The sequence below is a fragment of the Miniopterus schreibersii genome (genome assembly GCF_964146895.1).
Source record: "Miniopterus schreibersii genome assembly, chromosome: 2".
NCBI lineage: Eukaryota > Metazoa > Chordata > Mammalia > Chiroptera > Miniopteridae > Miniopterus > Miniopterus schreibersii.
The window spans coordinates 95,375,888-95,394,349 of record NC_138102.1 but is presented as its reverse complement, the minus strand read 5'-3'; the positions used below and the strand labels follow the sequence as shown (position 1 = coordinate 95,394,349).

Sequence of the window (18,462 nt, the reverse complement as noted above, 5' to 3'; positions counted from 1 at the left end):
TGGTTAGGGAAGTTTTCTGTCATTATTTCCTCCACCAAGTTCTCTATCCCTTGCTCTCTTTTCTCCCCCTCTGGTACTCCTATGATGTGAATGTTGTTGTGCTTTATGTTGTTCTGAAGCTCCCTTAGACTGTCCTCATGCTTTTTAAGTGTTTTTCACTTTGCTACTCTGATTGAGTGGTTTCTTCTACCTCATCTTCTAATTCACTTCTTCTGTCCTCTGCTTCATTGAGCCTGCTTTTAATTCCTTCCAGCATATTCTTGATATCAGATATAGTATTCTTCATTTCTGCCTGTTTCTTATTTATGATATTTATCTCGTTTTCATGTTTTAACCAAGTTCCTCGACCTTTCCATTAAGTGTCTTGTTCTCATTAATTTCCTTGAGCATCTTTATAACCATTACTCTGAACTCTATTTCTGATAACTTGCTTAACTACATCTCATTGAGGTCTTTTTCTGGCAATTTTTCCTTTACTTTGGGTGTTGTTTTTTTTTTGTCTCCCCATTTTGGTTGCTCTTAGTGTTTGTATCTATATATTAGATATATTTGCTGTCTCCCAGTCTTGTGGGGAGGGGTTTTATAGTGCATGTCCAGTGGAGCCCAGAGGTATGTTTTCCTTATACTTCTGAGCTATTTACTCTAGGCTTGTCCCTTTCGTGGATGTCCCTTTTGTGGGTTCTTTGGGCTCTCCTGTTGTGATTGGGTCTAGATTGTTAACCCGTTCTTTGGAGGACTCTCCTCTCAGGTTGTCTAACTGTATGTCTCAGCCCCAAACATGTCATGTGAGCTTTTGTATGGGTGATGGTGAGGCAAGACAGTACACAACCAAACTGACAGGAAACAAGCAGTATCTTGCAAAATATCTTGACAATCACAATGAAAACCTTTCAAGTGAAAATAGAGTTGGGAGAGTGTAGTGAGAACACAAATACTAAAACCAAAAAAAAAAAAAAAAAAAGAGAGAGAGAAAAAAAATACAAGTAGAGAAAAGGATATTATTGCTAATAGTAATGAAAAATAATAAATATAATAATAACTTAAAATAAAAAGTAAAAATAGAGAAACTACTGGGAGATAAAAGGTTTTAAACTACTGCCAGAGAAAAGATTTTGAAAGAAGGGAGAGCAAAAAATTAAGGGTAGAGTGTAGGAATAGGAAAATAGTTGAAAGTGAAAAAATAAAATAAAGAGGCAAACAGAAACTAACAAACAAAAAGACAGGAAGACCGAAGGGAGAAAAAAAAAAAAGAGAAAAAAAATGTTATGCCAATGGAATGAGAAGAGAGAGAGAGATAAAGCTAGGGCAGGGAGGGAGTCCAATTAGAGATATAGGGGAAACGATAGAAAAAAGCAGTAAACTTATTGATTATAATGATAATGTCCCAGCAATGAAGTAGGGAATATCAAGAAAATCTTGATACTAGAACAAAAGACAAAAGAAAGCAAAGCAAAGCAAACAAAAAAAGCAAAGCAAAACAAAATTTTTAAAAGAAATTAATTAAAAAGTTTAAAAATGCAAAAAAGGTAAAAAATTTAAAAAGAAAAAAATTTTTTCTCTTCTCTCTTTTTCCTAAGGGAAAAAAAGTCAATTAGGTGAGTTTCCCCTGGGCAGCTTATGTTGTCTGAGGCTCACTGTTTTGTATGGCGCTTTTGGGTCTCCAGGGAGATACTTGTGTGCCAGCCAATGTCAGGAGCTGTCTAGGTTTGGCTCTGGTGTCTTTAGGTAGTTGGCTGATCTGAGGCTCTCTGTGGACCATGTCCCCTTGTTAGCTATTTTGCTTCCCGTGTGTGGTTGCCTGGTCTTACTCCAGAGTCTTTTGAAGAGTCTTTAGGGTACAGGATGGCTAGTGTAGCTCAGGGTATCACTCCCCTTAGAGGTTTTGCTGTCAGGCACTCACTGTGAGGGAGTTAGTCTCTGCTCCACAGCCAGCTCCTCAGTCTCTACCCTATCCTCCAATTCTACTTCCCCATACACTGGCCTGCTGCAGGTTCAGGTTGACTTCAGTCGGTTGCCTTTTCTGTATGGGAGGTTTCAGCAGCCTGGGCTCAGTGGGTTCGAATAAAAACATCCAAGCCCAGCCGGGGTGGCTCAGCGGTTGAGCGTCGACCTGGGATCCAGGCGATCGGGGTTCGATTCCCGGTCAGGGCACATGCCCGGGTTGCGGGCTCGATCAATGACTCTCATCATTGATGTTTCTATCTCTCTCTCTCCCTCTCCTTTCCTCTCTCTGAAATCAATAAGATACATTAAAAAAAAAAAAAAAAATTCCAGTGAGCTCTTTGCCTGCCCAGCCCCCAGTAGGGGTTTTCAACTTTTTCTCCAGTTCCCAAACAATAGTCCCTGAGAGTTTTATTCTTGTAATGTACTCCTGTGAGCTGTTCTCCCTTCCCCCTCAGGACTGTGCCCTGTATGGTAGTCTGGGGCTTCAGTCAGCTGAACCAGCCCCTTTTCTGTTGGGGGTGGTGCTGCTTGCTGGCAGGAGAGGTAAGTGTGCTCCGCCTCTCTTTTCCCAGATCTGGTTGGCTTATTCCACTGACCTGTGCTAATTTCAAACTCTCCGCAATGCAGACATAAATCCCAGCTTTCGCTGGTCTGTCTGCCCAATGCATGCCAGGAAGTTGGACATCCATTCAGCGATCAAAAACTCAAAAACACACAAAGCAACGCTCAAGAAGAGAATACACTCTGCAAGGTCCTGGTGTGCGCCCACCACCCCCCCCTTGGCATGGGCATCAAGCAGGAGAGGTCACAGAGTCAGCCCCAGGTAGCTCCCCTGCACATCTGATCTCAGTAAAGCTGACGCATCTCCTTGCACACTATCCAGGCACCCCTGGGCGGGGGGGGGGAGGGGGGGGGGCGTGTCAAAAATCCCAGATTCACCCTCCAGGAGCTCAGGTGGCTGGAGAACCTATCCGCCCACAGGCGGCTCCAGTCTCTGGTGGTGAGAGGGCTTTCTTCCCCTTCCCTGTGCTACACAGATCAAATGCTTTCTGGGGTTCTACACAATGCCTTATAGGAAGGCAGAGAGAGGGTCCCTGTGTATGGCTGCTCAGTGCAGCCCTCTGGCCCCTTTCTATTCGGGAGCCACACACTGTGGGATGGCCTTTTCTATGGTCAGCTTGCTGTGTGAAAGATGCCTGTCTCGGCCCCCATTAGCAGCTTTGTTTCACTAGGAAGGTGCGGTCTCCTCCTCGGCAGTCACACTGTTCCCCTGGGTCCTTCTGCCCTCTTCATGGGGCTCTCCTTCCTTTCCTTTTTGCTCCAGGATTGCAATCCCAGCTTTTGCATGCCAGTCCACACTCCCAAGGGGAGGGAGCTTTGCAGCCTCTAGCCCTAGGGCCTCAGAGCCCAGCACAGGCTTCAGGGGGGACTACCCTTTCTATGCACCACCCCACCTTACCAGACTCTATGATGTTTCTTCAGTGCTCCCTACTTGAACTATGTCCACTCAGGTATATTTCTCTGGTTTTTCCAAGCTGGTTACACAGGATTTTAGCAATAAATCAAGTCCATGGCTGGGAGGAAGGGCACTCTGCTGCTTCTCACAGTACCGCCATCGTCCTCTCTCCCACTGAAATGTAAACTTTTATATATTTATTTATTTATTTTTATTTTTTTATTTTTTTACTCACATTTTGTATTTTATTTCTTAAAATTAATGGCTAATGAAAGAAAAAAAGTAATTGTAGCACCCTATGATTTTAAGACAGTAACTGTAACTTAAATGCTAACCCACTCTATAAAACAGGGACCCATCCCCCAGGGCTATAGTAGGGATTTACTTAAGTTTCCCAAATCCAGTGACAACTAATAATTTTTATTACTTATCAAACACCCAAAAATTACATTGTACTGTGTTACTATTTCCCATAGCTGAAACATTCCACAAATGGTACATTTTTTTCTATGGACATGATTCATTGACTCAAACCAGATTATAGCTACTAAAATACCTACAATTACTTCTGGGGATTACTTGGTGGTATGCCCAGTGGTATGGTGAATATGCTCCATCTTTCCAGAGAGCAATATTTATTTGAGGCTAAGAAATCACTTACTTTAAAAAAATGTTAAATGGAAATTTTCTTTCCCAAAGAAATATATAGAGAACCCCAATATATAAAACAAGTTCTAGGAAACTGCATTGGCAGTAGTAGTTGGCTGATGTGAGTTCCCCGTCCACACACCCTGGGGCTGCATGGCCCTTTCCCTCCTGGTGTAACCCTGGGGAAATGCTTGGCACATCAAGCCTCACTGCCCTCCAATTCAGTTCAAAGACTGGGCAGCCTGCCCAGGACACAGAAAGGTCCCAGGGGGTCCAAGAGCCACCAATACTATGTCAGTCCTGCTTGCCCTTTTTTCAAGTAAATCATAGTCAGAGGTAGCATAGCTGGTCTTTTGTGTGCTGAAGTCCAGTTCTTTATATCTACTTTTCTGGCTTTTCAGTCTTTTTGATTGCAATAAATTTTAACAAATTCTGCTTGTGTTTATGTGGCTCTCAGATCCTGTGGGACCTCCATTTTAGGTCACAGTAAACAGCAATATTTTTTCCCAAACTGTGAGAAAGTGCTGATGAATGCTCCCAAATAGCATCCTGCCCCTAATCTGGTTTCTGAATATTCTGGTGCTTTTCCTTCTTTGTATATTCTTCTAGTTGAAGAAGCCACTTTGCCCAGTACTGGGAACACAGCTATGAGTTCATGAAATGTGCGTGGGCAGGGGATCCATCTTTATAGGCCACCACAATTAAACCACACTGAACCTGAAAGCTATAGTTGGCATCATTGGTTATGGCACTCACATACGCCACAGCCTGCAGCGGGTTGTCACGTGTATTTTGGATAAAAGGTTTTAGTTTCTCTGATGTCTTCCAGTCAGTCACACACAGGTTGCCTTGATACTCAGCCACACAGTCCAGAAGACCTACATACTTTAAGGTCTCATGTTGAACAGCGCTTTCAAGAGCTCGAACTCCACTGATATCTTTCGATGTAGCCAGATTTGAGATTTTCATCTCTCTCTTTTAAGTTCCCCTGGGGTGAAAGTATGCTTTCCAAGGTTTCACGGAACTGTTTCCCTTGTAAAAACATGTTTGAAGTATATTCTGCAAAGCCATCCTCTCCCAGTTCCAGAATCATCCGCTGTTTCTATCTCTCCAGATAGAAAATCTGCTCTGATGTGATGATCTGCTTAAGGACTCGAGTCACACTAGGTATCTTACTCCTCTGCAAAGGGATTTTCAAAGGAATCACAGCATCACTTGCTGCATTTGGTTTGAAGACTCTCTCTGGATTGAAGAGAGGAAACCAGTTTCCTGGAACTCTTGCTTCCTCATCCTGTTTTGGGGGTTTACATTTACTCACAGGTCCATAGAGTAAAGTATCTTCCTCGAACAATGATTCTGGAGTCTCAGCGGGGCTTCTGAATGACAAGACAGACTGTACTAAATCAGAATACTTCTCTTGGTTCACCTCTTTGTAAGGGTTCGTTTTTTTCTCCCGGCCTCATGAGTAAGAGGAAGTGGAGAAACCCACATGTGGGCATGGTGCTACAGAAAATCCCTTTGATCTTCTAAGCTGCCTGCAGATGGTCTGAAATGCCTTTATCTTTAGACTTTTCACTCTCCTCTAGTCTCCTTGCAGTGCCCAGGGCCTGTTTAGTTTCCGTAATCCTCAGAGGCCACCACCGTTCGCTTAACTCCCAGGCAGCTAACAACCACTCCAGACGCGTATTTTCATCGGTCCCGTGCTTTGTTCTTGATTTGGGTTTCGGCCAAGGATGGTGGACCCAGCAGGCACACCTAAACTTATTTTTAAATTTAGTAAAATTTTGTCAAGTTCTAGATTGAATATTCTTGAAAAAAATTTTTTGTAGAGGATTGTCTGTATTCTAGATGGTCAACTTTGAATTTTTATCATTGCTCTACACCATTAATACCTAATATCTCAAGCCAAGTACCCGTTAGGGTTAGGTTCATCATTGATGATGGTGGGTATAAATTCTGTGACCGAGGTATATGCCCTTGGCTAGAAATTGAACCCGGGACCCTTAAGTCTGTGGGCCGACACTCTCACCACTGAGCAAAACTGGCTCGGGTGATAATTTTTTTTAACTGACTTCATCTGATTAGTCGTTTCATAAAAATAAAACCAAGGTATTTTAGTGTTATCTTCCATTTGTAGTGCTTTTGCAGGAGTCTTTTACAGCCAGTTTTCCATTATCATCAGGCTTATTTTCATTGATGCTGGTTAATATAACCAGTATATACACCATCCTGGAGGTACAGAAATGCACCCCGAGAACTGATGCCTCACACAACTCTTTTAGGTCCTAGAGCTTTTGCTCTTGTCAAGATACTTTGCGTGTCAAGATACAAGGCCTCTTTACATGGGGACAATATATGTTTTTCTTCTTTTGGATTAAAATAAAACAGTACATAGGAGTTTTAATATTTTGTTCCTTGTCATCTGTGGTATGTACACTCACCTTGGAGAACCACAGGTCTAGTGCATTTTGGATCAAATCCAACCTCCTAGTTTAGCATGGCATCTCGGTTGTGGCAAAGACAATGCTATAAGTCCACCAAACCCCATTTTATTTTCCTCTTCCAGGGCACACAGGAAGCTGCATTTCCTAGCTTCCCATGCAGTGGGGTTGGTCATGTTGTGACATCTGGCCAACAGATGTAAGGAGAGTTGACTTGTGTTCAGTCTGAGCCAGGTAGTAAAGGGCCAATGTACCTTCTTCCATGCTTGGTGTGGGTCATCTTGTGCAATGATATTGAAGGCATGCATTCTAGAGGGCATAGCTGAGAGAGAAATCCCCTTTAGGGAAAGAGGTGCCAAGGAGAAACATACACTTGGCTTTGCCTTTTTTTGTGTTATGGGACTTAAATTTTGTGGTTGGGTGTTACAGTAGCTGCATGAGTTACTCTGCCTGATACACAGGTTGTCTGTTAGCATTCCAAGTTCTTCAGTGTAGCTCTCAATTACTTACTGTATTTCATTGACATCACTCTGAAGAATGTTGAACAGCAAAGTGAAACTCCCTATTATAGGATTGAAAGTGTTGAAGTTGTAGTCCACTAAGTCATGGTGTATCCCCTGATGAGAATCCAGATGGAAAATTTCTCTTAGTTCCAGTAATAATAAAAGATCCCTTACCTGAGCACTGGGTCTGCTTTTCTCTCATGGACACTCTGTACCTGGAACTGGTCCTATTCAGTGCCAACTTTGTGGTTTGTGTCCAATAACTGTGTAATGTACACTATTCTGATATACGTTATTTATATTTGTGATATATTCTGATTTCTCACCTCTATTTTCCTGTGCCAATATACTTTCTTGGTGAAAAATAAAGATAAATTCTTGTTTTAATGTTTCTTTAAATGCCTCAAATATTTTTTAGAAAAGAAGGCTGATATGAATACATTGAAATATATGTATACTTTTACTGTTATCTGTTTCTTCACATTTTTCAGTTAGAATATAAACTTCTTGAGAGTTTGTAATGTTTCTAGATTTTTGGTAGCTCTCCCAATAACATTTAATACAATTTTTGGTTGATTAATTAAGAAAGATGTTAGTATATGTGTTGATTTTAAAGTGTTAGGGTTGAAATGGAATTAAATGAGACAAATGGAACACAGGTTTGGAAAAGGAAACAACTATAGATTTATTTATGTGGTACACACAGCTTTTGTTACATATCTACTTCTCCATATTTCAGTTCATGTTACCTCAGAATTGCAGTTTTTTCTTAAAAGAAATGATTCATTTCTTACTCAGGTGTAGATATCGAGAAGCAGAACAACTTATTTGGGCAGAAATACAATATTCACAAATTTCATAAAAAATCTTTTAATGAAATAAAAAGAGAAAAGCAGTGAGATAGCACACATGACATATTTTATTAATATAAAAATTGCTTAAGTTTGTTTTTCCTTAGTGAAAATATCAAAGTTATCATGGCTGCAGAGAAACAGATACTGAAACACTGCATTGTGATTTTTTCTAGCATGACAGCAATGATGAATTAATTACCTGTCATTGTGAGTAAAGATATGGTGCTGGCAGGAGCAGTATCTGCCACCATGAGGTGGGAAGGCAGCAAGGCCGAGATACAGGAGAGGCCCACAGTCCAAACAGAAGGTGCTGTGGACCATTTCCATACTTACCCAGATATCTGGGACAGTCCCAGGGACAGGCTTTGAGAAGTGACTATGGCGCTGGGTCCTTATTAACTGGTAACTCTTCAAAGAGCTCTTTGCAGTTTCAGAAAGATATACTGTGCTTGAAAGCATGGTTTTCATGGGTGAACTGCCAGAAAACAAATATATATGACTATATATGTGTGTGAGAGTGTAGCATTTGCTTATTTGTGAACAAATGTTTGTTTGAATTTGTTTGTATAAAGTTTCTTTTTGTATGTGACAGTATGTGTCCAGAGGGTGTAAAATTCAGGAATAAAGTATTATCCATTTTTACACTTATAAAAGTTAAATTGTGTAGTATATATCTGAAGCATTCTTGGGGTAAAAAAAAGAGGGTAACCCTTTGTTTAAATTTCACAGTACATCTCTCTTTGTGAAGCTTTATCAAAGTTCTAAATCCTTTTTCTAGCATATGTGAGACTCTTTAAAAATGCTTTCCTCAGATCAAAATTTTAAACTTTAGATTGGGTTAAATGCATTTTATAATTCTTCCTGCAGCTGTTCGAGCTATAATGGAGTAAAATGAGAATTGCTTTTTTAGTGCGTATTTCTCAACAGACCAGTTTTGAAAATGAAACCGAATATTCACATTCCACATGATGTTGGAATTTAAAGTTATTTTTACAGGCTCCACTGCAGTCACCATGTAAAACATTAAAAAACAGACTATAGTAAACTAAGACTTAAGACAATTTTCTTCCAACATCTTGTTCAGTAAATGAAAAAGAGGAATACAAATTACATCTCACTATTACCTTTCACAGTTATGCCTTTAACCAAAAAACACATTTTCTTGTGTAAAATATTTCCTCTCTTTTAATTATAGCCAGATTTGCTCCCTCAGCAGGTAGGCTTTTATTAACTTGAAAGTATGTTTGACTTAAGTAGGGGATGTGAGAGTAAACCCTTAAAGGAAAGTCACATTTTCTCTGAAATGCAGTGTGGTATCTAAATATAGCTTTGACTAAATCCACAGAACATTGAGGTACTGGAAAATGTTCAGGTATCCCTATTGGGGACAGATTTGCTTTCGATTTTACGAAGTAGTGACTGTATGAAGTCACTGAAGCTGAACTGAAAATAGGGCTTTAAATTCATAGTAAAGTCTGCAAAAGAAATAAGCGAACATAAGCCTGAGCAAAGGAAGAACTGTGTCAATCTTCCCTTTTGCCTGTGACTTGAAAGGCCTGTGCCCTGGGCACTGCTGGGAAATAGATTACCTTGTTTTCTTCCTTTTTCTGTCCCACCTCTAGCAAGTGGCCTGTGTACCATTCCTGGAGGTCCTGGCCTGAGCTAATTGTCTGCTAATTCCTGGTAAAGAATCTGTGAAAGGCTCCTTTCATAAAAGGGAGGAATCAGGCTCAAACTAAACCCTAATGATGAAAGCTTTAGGTTTATTTATAGTGAAGATTGTTAAATATCCAGTACTATAGTAATTCTATTTATTTTTATTTATTTACTTTTAGGAGAACAGAAAAATTTTACTAGGTAATTAAAACAATGGTACAATATAAAAATCAAGAGATTAGGATACAGATTCCAGGAGTAGACTATGTATTTATCATCACTTAGGATAAATGTGACATTTTATTTTTATTTTCATTATTATTATTTAAAATATTTTTTATTAATTTTTAGAGTGAGAGGAAGGGAGAGGGAGAGAAAGAGAAACATCAATGTGAGAGTAAAACATGGATTGGCTGCCTCCTGCACCCACCCCCACCAGGGATCAGGCCTGCAACGGGGCATATGCCATGACTAGGAATTGAACCAGGAACCCTTGGGTGGACGGGATGACGCCCAACCAACTTAACCACACTGGCCAGGGATATTTTATTTTTAATTTTATTATTTTTTACAAATCCTCACCTGAAATGTGATATTTTAAATTAATAGGAATATGATGGACAATTTAATAACATATCAAAAGCTACATATAAAATGAGTCATTACAGATTTAATTCTGTATCAATTTACGTGTATAAATGAACAGTAGATATACTAGAAGAAAACACAGTTTTATATTTTTTGAGTGGTCGGTATTTTTTTTTACAGAGAATATAAAACAAAACATTTTGAAAGAAAAAAAATGTGACAATAAAATAAGCATACAGTTAACAAAACACACGAGAAAATAAGTACAGACAACGAACTCCAAAAATATTTATAATATGTAAACCATATTTAAGGAATGTATAAAAATTGAGTTTGTTTTTTTTTTTAAATTTTCCTACAGCTTTTCCCACTTTTTAAATTAAATTTATTGGAATGACAATGGTTAATATGAACTAAAGGTTTCAGGTGTGGGTTTTATGTTCCAAAATCTGTATTTTGCTCTATGTGCCCTCCACCCAAAGTCATGTCTTCTCCCATCAGCATATATTAAGACCTCCTTTACCCTCAACCCCCCCTTCCCTCTGGCAACCACCACACTGCTGCTTGTGTCCACCAGTTTCAGTTTTTTATATCCCACATGAGTGAAATCATATGGTTCTTAGCTTTTTCTGACTGATTTCATTTAGCATAATATTCTCACAGTCCATCCATGTTGTTGCAAATGGCAGTATTTCATTCTTTCTTATGGCTGAGTAGTATTCCGTTGTGTGGATTTAACACAACATCTTTATCCAGTCTTCTTATCGCAGGACACTTTGGTTGTTTCCATGTCTTGGCTACCGTGAATAACGCTGCAATGAACATAGGGGTGCATATATCTTTGTGAATACATGTTTTTGAGTATATACCCAGGAGAGGGATTGTTGGGTTGTATGGTAGCCCTATTCTTAATTTTTTGAGGAATTGCTAGACTGCTTTCCAAAGTGGTTTTACCAGTGTACATTCCCACCAGCAGTGAATGAGGGTTCCCTTTTCTCCACAACCTCTCCAACACTTGTTATTGCTTGTCTTGTTGATAATAACTACTCTAACAGGTGTGAGGTGGTATCTCATTGTAGCTTTGATTTGTGTTTCCCTAATTACTAGTGAGGTTGAACATCTTTTCATTTATCTATTGGTTGTTCATATGTCTTCTTGGAAGACATGTCTGTTCAGGTCCTCTGCCCACTTTTTGATTGGGTTGTTTGTTTGGTGTTGAGTTTTATGAGTTCTTCATATATTTTGGAAATTAAGCCTTTGTCAGAGCTACTGTTTGCAAATATCACCTCCCATCTGGTTGGCTGCCTGTTTGTTTTTTTGTCAGTTTCTTTTGCTGTGCAGAAGCTTTTTAGTTTGATATAGATCCATTCATTTATTTTTACCTTTATTTCCCTTGCCTTTGGGGTCAAGTTCAAAAATGTTCTATATCACCACAGTCCATAAGGTTGGTACCTATGTTTTCTTTTATGTAACTTATTGTTTTGGGTCTCACATTTAGGTCTTTGATCCATTTTGAGTTAATTTTTGTTCATGGAGACAAGCTGTAATGCAGTTTCATTCTTTTGCATGTGGCTTTCCATTTTTCCCAGCACCATTTATTGAAGAGACTACCTTTATTGCATCGTGTGTTTCTGGCTCCTTTGTTGAAAATTATCTGCCCATATACATGTGGTTTTATTTCTGGGCTCTCTGTTCTGTTCCACTGACCTGTGTGTCTGTTTCTGTGCCAATACCATGCTGTTTTGATTATCATAGCCCTGTAGTATAATTTGAAGTCAGGTAGTGTGATACCTCCAGCTTTCTTCTTTTTACTCAAGATTGCTTTGGCTATTCAGGGACTTTTGTGGTTCCATACAAGCCTGATGATTTCTCATTTTTATTTCTTTAAAAAATGACATTGGTATTTTGATGGGGACTGCATTGAATCTGTATATTACTTTGGGTAATATGGCCATTTTAACTATGTTGATTCTTCCAATCCATGAACGTGGGATACTTTCCCTTTTTGTTGTGCCTTTTTCAATCTTTTTTAATAATGCTTTGTAATTTTCAGTATATAGGTCTTTCACGTTCTTGTTAAGCTTATCCCCAGGTATTTTATTATTTTGGTTGCAATTGCAAAATGAATTGTTTTTTGCATTTCTTTTTCTGAAGTTTTGTTGTTAGTATACAGGAAGGCAATGAACTTTTGTACATTGATTTCCTATCCTGCAACTTTACTATATTTATTGTTTCTAATAGTTTTTTGATGGCATCTTTAGGGTTTTTTATATACAGAATCATGTCGTCCGCAGAAATTGACAGTTTTACTTCTTCCTTCCCTATTTGGATGCCTTTTATTTTTTCTTTTGCCTTATTGCTCTGGCGAGGACTTCCAGAAGTATGTTAAATAAGAGTGGTGAGAGTAGACATCCTTGTCTTGTTCCTGATCTTGGAGAAAAAGCTTTCAGTTTTTCACCATTGAGAATGATATTCTCTGAGAGTTAATCATATGTGGCCTTTATTATGTTAAGATACTTTCCTTCTATTCCTATTTAATTGAGTGTTTTAATCATAAATGGATGTATCTTATCAAAAGCTTTTTCTGCATCTATCAATAAGATCATATAGTTGTTATCTTTTCTTTGTTAATGTAATGTATTACATTAATTGATTTGCATATGTTGAACCATCTTTGTGCCCTTGGAACGAACCCCATTTGATTGTGGTGTATTATTTTTTTTTTATGTTTTGCTGTATTCGATTTGCTAGTATTTTGTTTAGGAAATTTTCGCATCTCTATTCATCAGAGATATTGGTCAGTAGTTTTTTTTGTGTGTGTTATCCTTGACAGGTTTTGATATCAGGGTTATATTGGCCTTATAAAATGTGTTAGGGAGTATTGCCATTCTTCAATTTTTTTGGAAGAGTTTTAGAAGGATAGGTTTTAAATCTTCATTGAACATTTGGTAGAATTCACTGGTGAAACCATTTGGTCCTGGACTTTTATTTTTTGGGAGGTTTTTGATGGTTGTTTCAATTTCCTCGCTGCTGATTACTCTATTTAGATTTTCCAGTTCTTCATGATTTAGTCTAGGTTGGTTATATATTTCTAGCAACTTATCCATTTCTTCTAGGTTATTGAATTTGGTGGCATATAGTCTTTCATATTCTAGTATGATCCTTTGTATATCTGTGATGTCTGTGGTGACTTCTCTCTCATTTCTGATTTTCTTTATATGGGTCTTTTCCTTTTTTTCCTTAGTGAGTCTAGCCAGAGGTCTGTCAATTTTATTAATCTTTTCAAAGAACCAGCTCTTTGTTTTATTAATTTTTTGTGTAGTCCTCATTTAATTCTGCTCTAATTTTTATGATTTCCTTTCTTCTGCTGACTTTTGGTTGCTTCTGTTCTTCTTTTTCTGGTTCTTTAAGATGTGATGTTAGCTTGTCTACTTGGGATTTCTCTTGTTTCTTGAGATAGGCCTGTAATGATATAAACTTACCTCTTATTACTGATTTTGCTGCATCCCAGAAGTTTTGATATGTTGTATTGTCATTCTCCTTTGCCTCTATATATCTTTTGATCTCGTCTTTTTAGTATGTTGTTTAATCTCCGTGTATTTGTTGGCTTCTTTACTTCCTTTTTGGAGTTGATTTCTAATTTCACGGCATCATGGTCAGAGAATATGCTTGGTATAATTTCAGTCGTCTTGAATTTTTTGATGCTAGTTCTGTGACTCAACATGTGGTCTATCCTTGAGAATGTTCCATGTGCACTAGAGGAGAATGTATAATCTGATGCTCTGGGATGAAAGGCTCTGTAAATGTCAATTATGTCCATTTGGTCTAGGGTTTCATTTAAAGCTGATATTTCTTCATTGATTTTCTATTTGGTTGATCTCTCTAGAGCTGTCAATGGAGTATCAAGGTCCACAACTATGATTATGTTTTGATCTATTCCTCCCTTGAGTCCTGTGAGTAGTTGCTTTATATATTTCAGTGCTCCCTAGTTGGGTGCATATATATTAAGAAGTGTTATATCTTCTTGATGTAGTGTCCCCTTTATCATTATAAAGTCTCCATCTTTGTCCTGTTATTCTTGTCTTGAAATCTGTTTTGTCAAATATAAGTATGGCTATGCCTGCTTTTCCATGGATGTTATTTGCTTGGAGAATCATTTTCCACCCTTTTACTTTGAATCTACCTTTGTCTGTACAGCTTAGATATGTCTTTGTAGGCAGCATATGGTTGGACTTTGTTTTTTGATCCACTCTGCTACTCTGTGCCTCTTTATTGGTGAATTCAGACCATTTACATTTAGGGTAATTATCGATGTATGAGGATTTCCGGTAGCCATTTTATCTTTTGTTTTCTGGTAGCTGTGTGCCTCCATTGGTTCTTTTCCTTTGTACTTGTGTCTGTTGTTTGGTGGTGTTTCATACTTCTTTTCTCTGTGTCCTCTTTACTTAAGCTGTGTGTCCTGGTTTGGGAATTTTTGTATGTGGTTACTATTAGGTTTTTAAAAAATAAAGTTGCATATTTACAAGTTTCTTTTCTTTCGAGTGCATCTGATGTTCATCCTCCTTTGCCAGTTCAGGCATTTACTCCTTCCTCCTTGCAGCAACAATGGCTGCATCTTAAGTAGCCACAGAATTTGGAAGTCTAATACGCATTCAACATGCACACTTGAGACAGAGTTGAGGCAACAAAACACTATTTATTGGAGGATTCAGTAAAACAGAGTTAAGTAAAGTAAGACAAAGAGTAAAGCAAGTCTTCACCACCTGAAGAGTGTTTCCAAGATGCAGAGGAACTGAGGCAGTGCCTTGGCTTCAGGAGTGTCCGGCGAGTGTCCCCATCGGAGAGTTCCAACTAGGGCCCCTCGGGAAGCTATTCTTATAGGATTTTTTTTTCATTTTTAAATTTTATTTTTGTTTAAAATATTACAGATGTCCCTTTTTCTCCCCAGTGACCCATTCCACCCTGTCCCATCGCCCTCCCCAGTCCCTCTCCCCACCATTGTCCATGTCCTTGGGTTGTGCATATACGCATATAAATTCTTTGGTTAATCTCTCCCCCTCCACCCACCCACCCTCCTCCATCCCTCTGACATTTGTCAGTCTGATCTATGCTTCCATGTCATTGAATCTATTCTGTTCATCAGTTTATTAAGTTCTTTAGATTCCACGTATAAGCTAGATCATGTGATGTTTGTCTTTCTCTGCCTGGCTTATTTCACTTAGCATAATTTTCTCCAGGTCCATCCATACTGTCCCAAAGGGTATGAGATTCTTCTTCTTTACAGCTGTGTAGTATTCCATGGTGTAAATGTCCCACAGCTTTTTTATCCACTCATCTACTGATGGGCACTTGGGCTGTTTCCAGATCTTAGCTATTGTAAACTGTGTTGCTATGAACATCGGGGTACATATATTCTTTCTGATGAATGTTTCAGGATTCTTAGGATACATTCCTAGGAGTGGAATCACTGGGTCAAAAGGCAGCTCCATTTTTAATTTTTTGAGGAACCTCCATACTGATTTCCATAGTGGCTGCACCAGTCTGCATTCTCACCAGCCGTGTACTAGGGTTCCCCATTCTCCAAATCCTCGCCGGCACATGTTGTTTGTTGATTCGTTGATGGTAGCCATTCTTACAGGTGTGAAGTGATACTTCATTGTGGTTTCAGTTTGCATCACTCTGATGATTGGCAACATTGAGCATTTTCTGATATGTCTCTTGGTCATCTGTATGTCCTCTTCGGAGAAGTGTCTATTCAGGTCCTTTGCCCATTTCTTAATTGGGTTGTGTGTCTTCCTCTTGCTGAGTACTATGAGCTCTTTGTACACTTTGGAAATTAGCCCCTTATCAGATTCATCCTTTGCAAATATGTTTTCCCAGACCTTTGTATTTTGAGGCTGTTTTCTTTTCTTGTGCAGAAGCTTTTTAGTTTGTTGTAGTCCCATATGTTTATTTTTTCTTTTGTTTCCCTTGCCCTAGGAGGTGTATCAGTGCAAATTCCACTACTTGGGATGTCTGTGACTTTACTGCCTATGTTTCCTTCCAGGATTTTTATGGTTTCATCACTTACATTTAAGTGTTTTATCCATTTTGAGTTTATTTTTGTGTATGGTGAAAGTTGGTGGTCTAGTTTCATTTTTTTGCATGTATCTGTCCAATTTTCCCAGCACCACTTATTGAAGAGACTGTCTTTACTCCACTGTATGCTCTTGCCTCCTTTGTCAAATATTAACTGATCATAATGGCATGGGTCTATTTCTGGGGTCTCTGTTCTGTTCCATTGATCTGTATGGCTGTTGTTGTACCAATACCAGGCCGTTTTGATTACAGTGGCTTTGTAATACAGCTTGAAATCCGGTAATGTGATCCTTCCCACTCTGTTATTTTTTTTCAAGATGGCTGTAGCTATTCAGGGTCTTCTTTGGTACCCTATAAATTTTTGAAATGTTTCTTTTAGGTCTGTGAAATATGCTGTTGGTTTTTTAATAGGAATTGCATTGAATTTATAAATGGCTTTGGGTAGTATGGACATTTTAATGATATTAATTCTTCAAATCCATAAGCATGGTATATTCTTCCACTTGTTTAAATCTTCCTCTATTTCTTTTTCCAGTGTCATGTAGTTTTCCGAGTACAGGTCTTTTACGTCCTTGGTTAAGTTTATTCCTAGGTATCTTATTTTTTTAGTTGCAATGGTAAGTGGTATTGTTTCTTTAGTTTCTCTCTCTGAAAGTTCATTGTTGGTGTGTAAGAATGCCATTGATTTCTGGATGTTTATTTTGTATCCAGCTACCTTGCCAAATTCGTTTATCAAATCTAGTAGTACTTTGATGGAGTCTTTAGGGTTTTCTATGTACAATATCATGTCATCTGCAAATAATGACAGTTTTACTTCCTCCTTTCCAATTTGGATACCTTGTATGTTTGTTTCCTGTCTGATGGCTATGGCGAAGACTTCCAGTACTATGTTGAATAAGAGTGGTGAAAGTGAACATCCCTGTCTTGTTCCTGTTTTTAATGGAAATGGTTTTAGTTTTTGCCCATTGAGTATGATGTTGGCTGTAGGTCTGTCGTATATGGCCTTTATTATGTTAAGGTCTGATCCCTCTATTCCCATTTTGCTGAGAGTTTTTATCAGAAATGGGTGCTGGATTTTGTTGAATGCTTTTCCTTTGTCTATTGATATGATCATATGATTTTTGTCCTTCATTTTGTTTATGTGATGTATCACATTTATTGATTTGCGGATGTTGTACCAGCCTTGCATCCCCGGAATAAATCCCACTTGGTCATGATGTATGATCTTTTAAATGTATTGCTGGATCCGGTTTGTTAGTATTTTAGTGAGGATTTTAGCATCTGTGTTCATCAGGGATATTGGCCTGTAATTTTCTTTCTTTGTAGTATCTTTATCTGGTTTGGGGATTAGGATGATGCTGGCCTCATAAAAAGAGTTTGAGAGTTTTTCTTCTCTTGAATTTTCCAGAATAGTTTGAATAGAATAGGTGTTGATTCTTCTTTGAATGATTGGTAAAACTCACCTCTAAATCCACCTGGTCCTGGACTTTTGTTTCCTGGGAGTTTTTTGATTACTGCTTCAATTTCGTTAGTTGTTATTGGCCTATTCATGTTTTCTGACACTTGTTGATTCAGCTTTGGAAGGTTGTGTGCTTCTAGGAATTTGTCCATTTCCCCCATGGTGTCCAATTTGTTGGCCTATAGTTGCTCATAATATTTTCTTACAATCCTTTGTATTTCTGTTGGTTCAGTTGTTATATTGCCTCTTTCATTTCTGATTTTATTTATTTGGGTCCTGTCTCTTTGTTTCTTAGTGAGTCTGGGTAAAGGTGCGTAAATCTTATTTACCTTTTCAAAGAACCAGTTCTTGGTTTCATTATTTGTATTTTGTTTTTTAGTTTCTATGTCATTAATTTCTGCTCTGATCTTTATTATTTCCTTCTACTTCCTCGGGGCTTTTCTGGCTGTTCTCGTTCTAGTTCATTTACTTGTTGTGTTAGATGGTTCATTAGACCTTTTTCTTGTTTCTTGAGATAGGCCTGTAATGCTATGAATTTTCCTCTCAGGACTGCTTTTGCCATGTCCCATAGATTTTGGGTTGATGTCTGTTCATTTTCATTACTTTCCATGAAGTGTTTGATTTTTTCCTTGATATCATTGGTACCCATTCATTGTTTAATAACATGCTGTTTAGGCTCCATGTGTTTGAATATTTTTGAGTTTTTTTATAGTGGTTGATTTCTAGTTTCATGGCATCGTGATCTGAGAAGATGTTTGATATGATTTCAGTCTTCTTATATTTGTAGAGTCTTGCCTTGTGCCCTAACATGTCTATTTTTGAGAATGTTCCATGT

At 38.3% G+C, this 18,462-nt stretch overlaps 1 protein-coding gene and 1 pseudogene across 2 annotated transcripts in view; one reads left to right on the top strand and one right to left on the bottom strand.

The window, feature by feature from the left end:
- Window positions 1-18,462, top strand: part of FGF9 (fibroblast growth factor 9) — a 133,845-nt gene that overhangs the window by 13,800 nt on the left and 101,583 nt on the right. The gene's annotated exons all lie outside the window — the stretch shown is intronic.
- LOC308552481 (mitochondrial genome maintenance exonuclease 1 pseudogene) lies at window positions 4,604-8,305 on the bottom strand (annotated as a pseudogene). The gene is made up of 2 exons: window positions 8,180-8,305; window positions 4,604-5,630 (listed from the first exon to the last, which is right to left on the bottom strand). The product of its transcript is annotated as a mitochondrial genome maintenance exonuclease 1 pseudogene (transcript).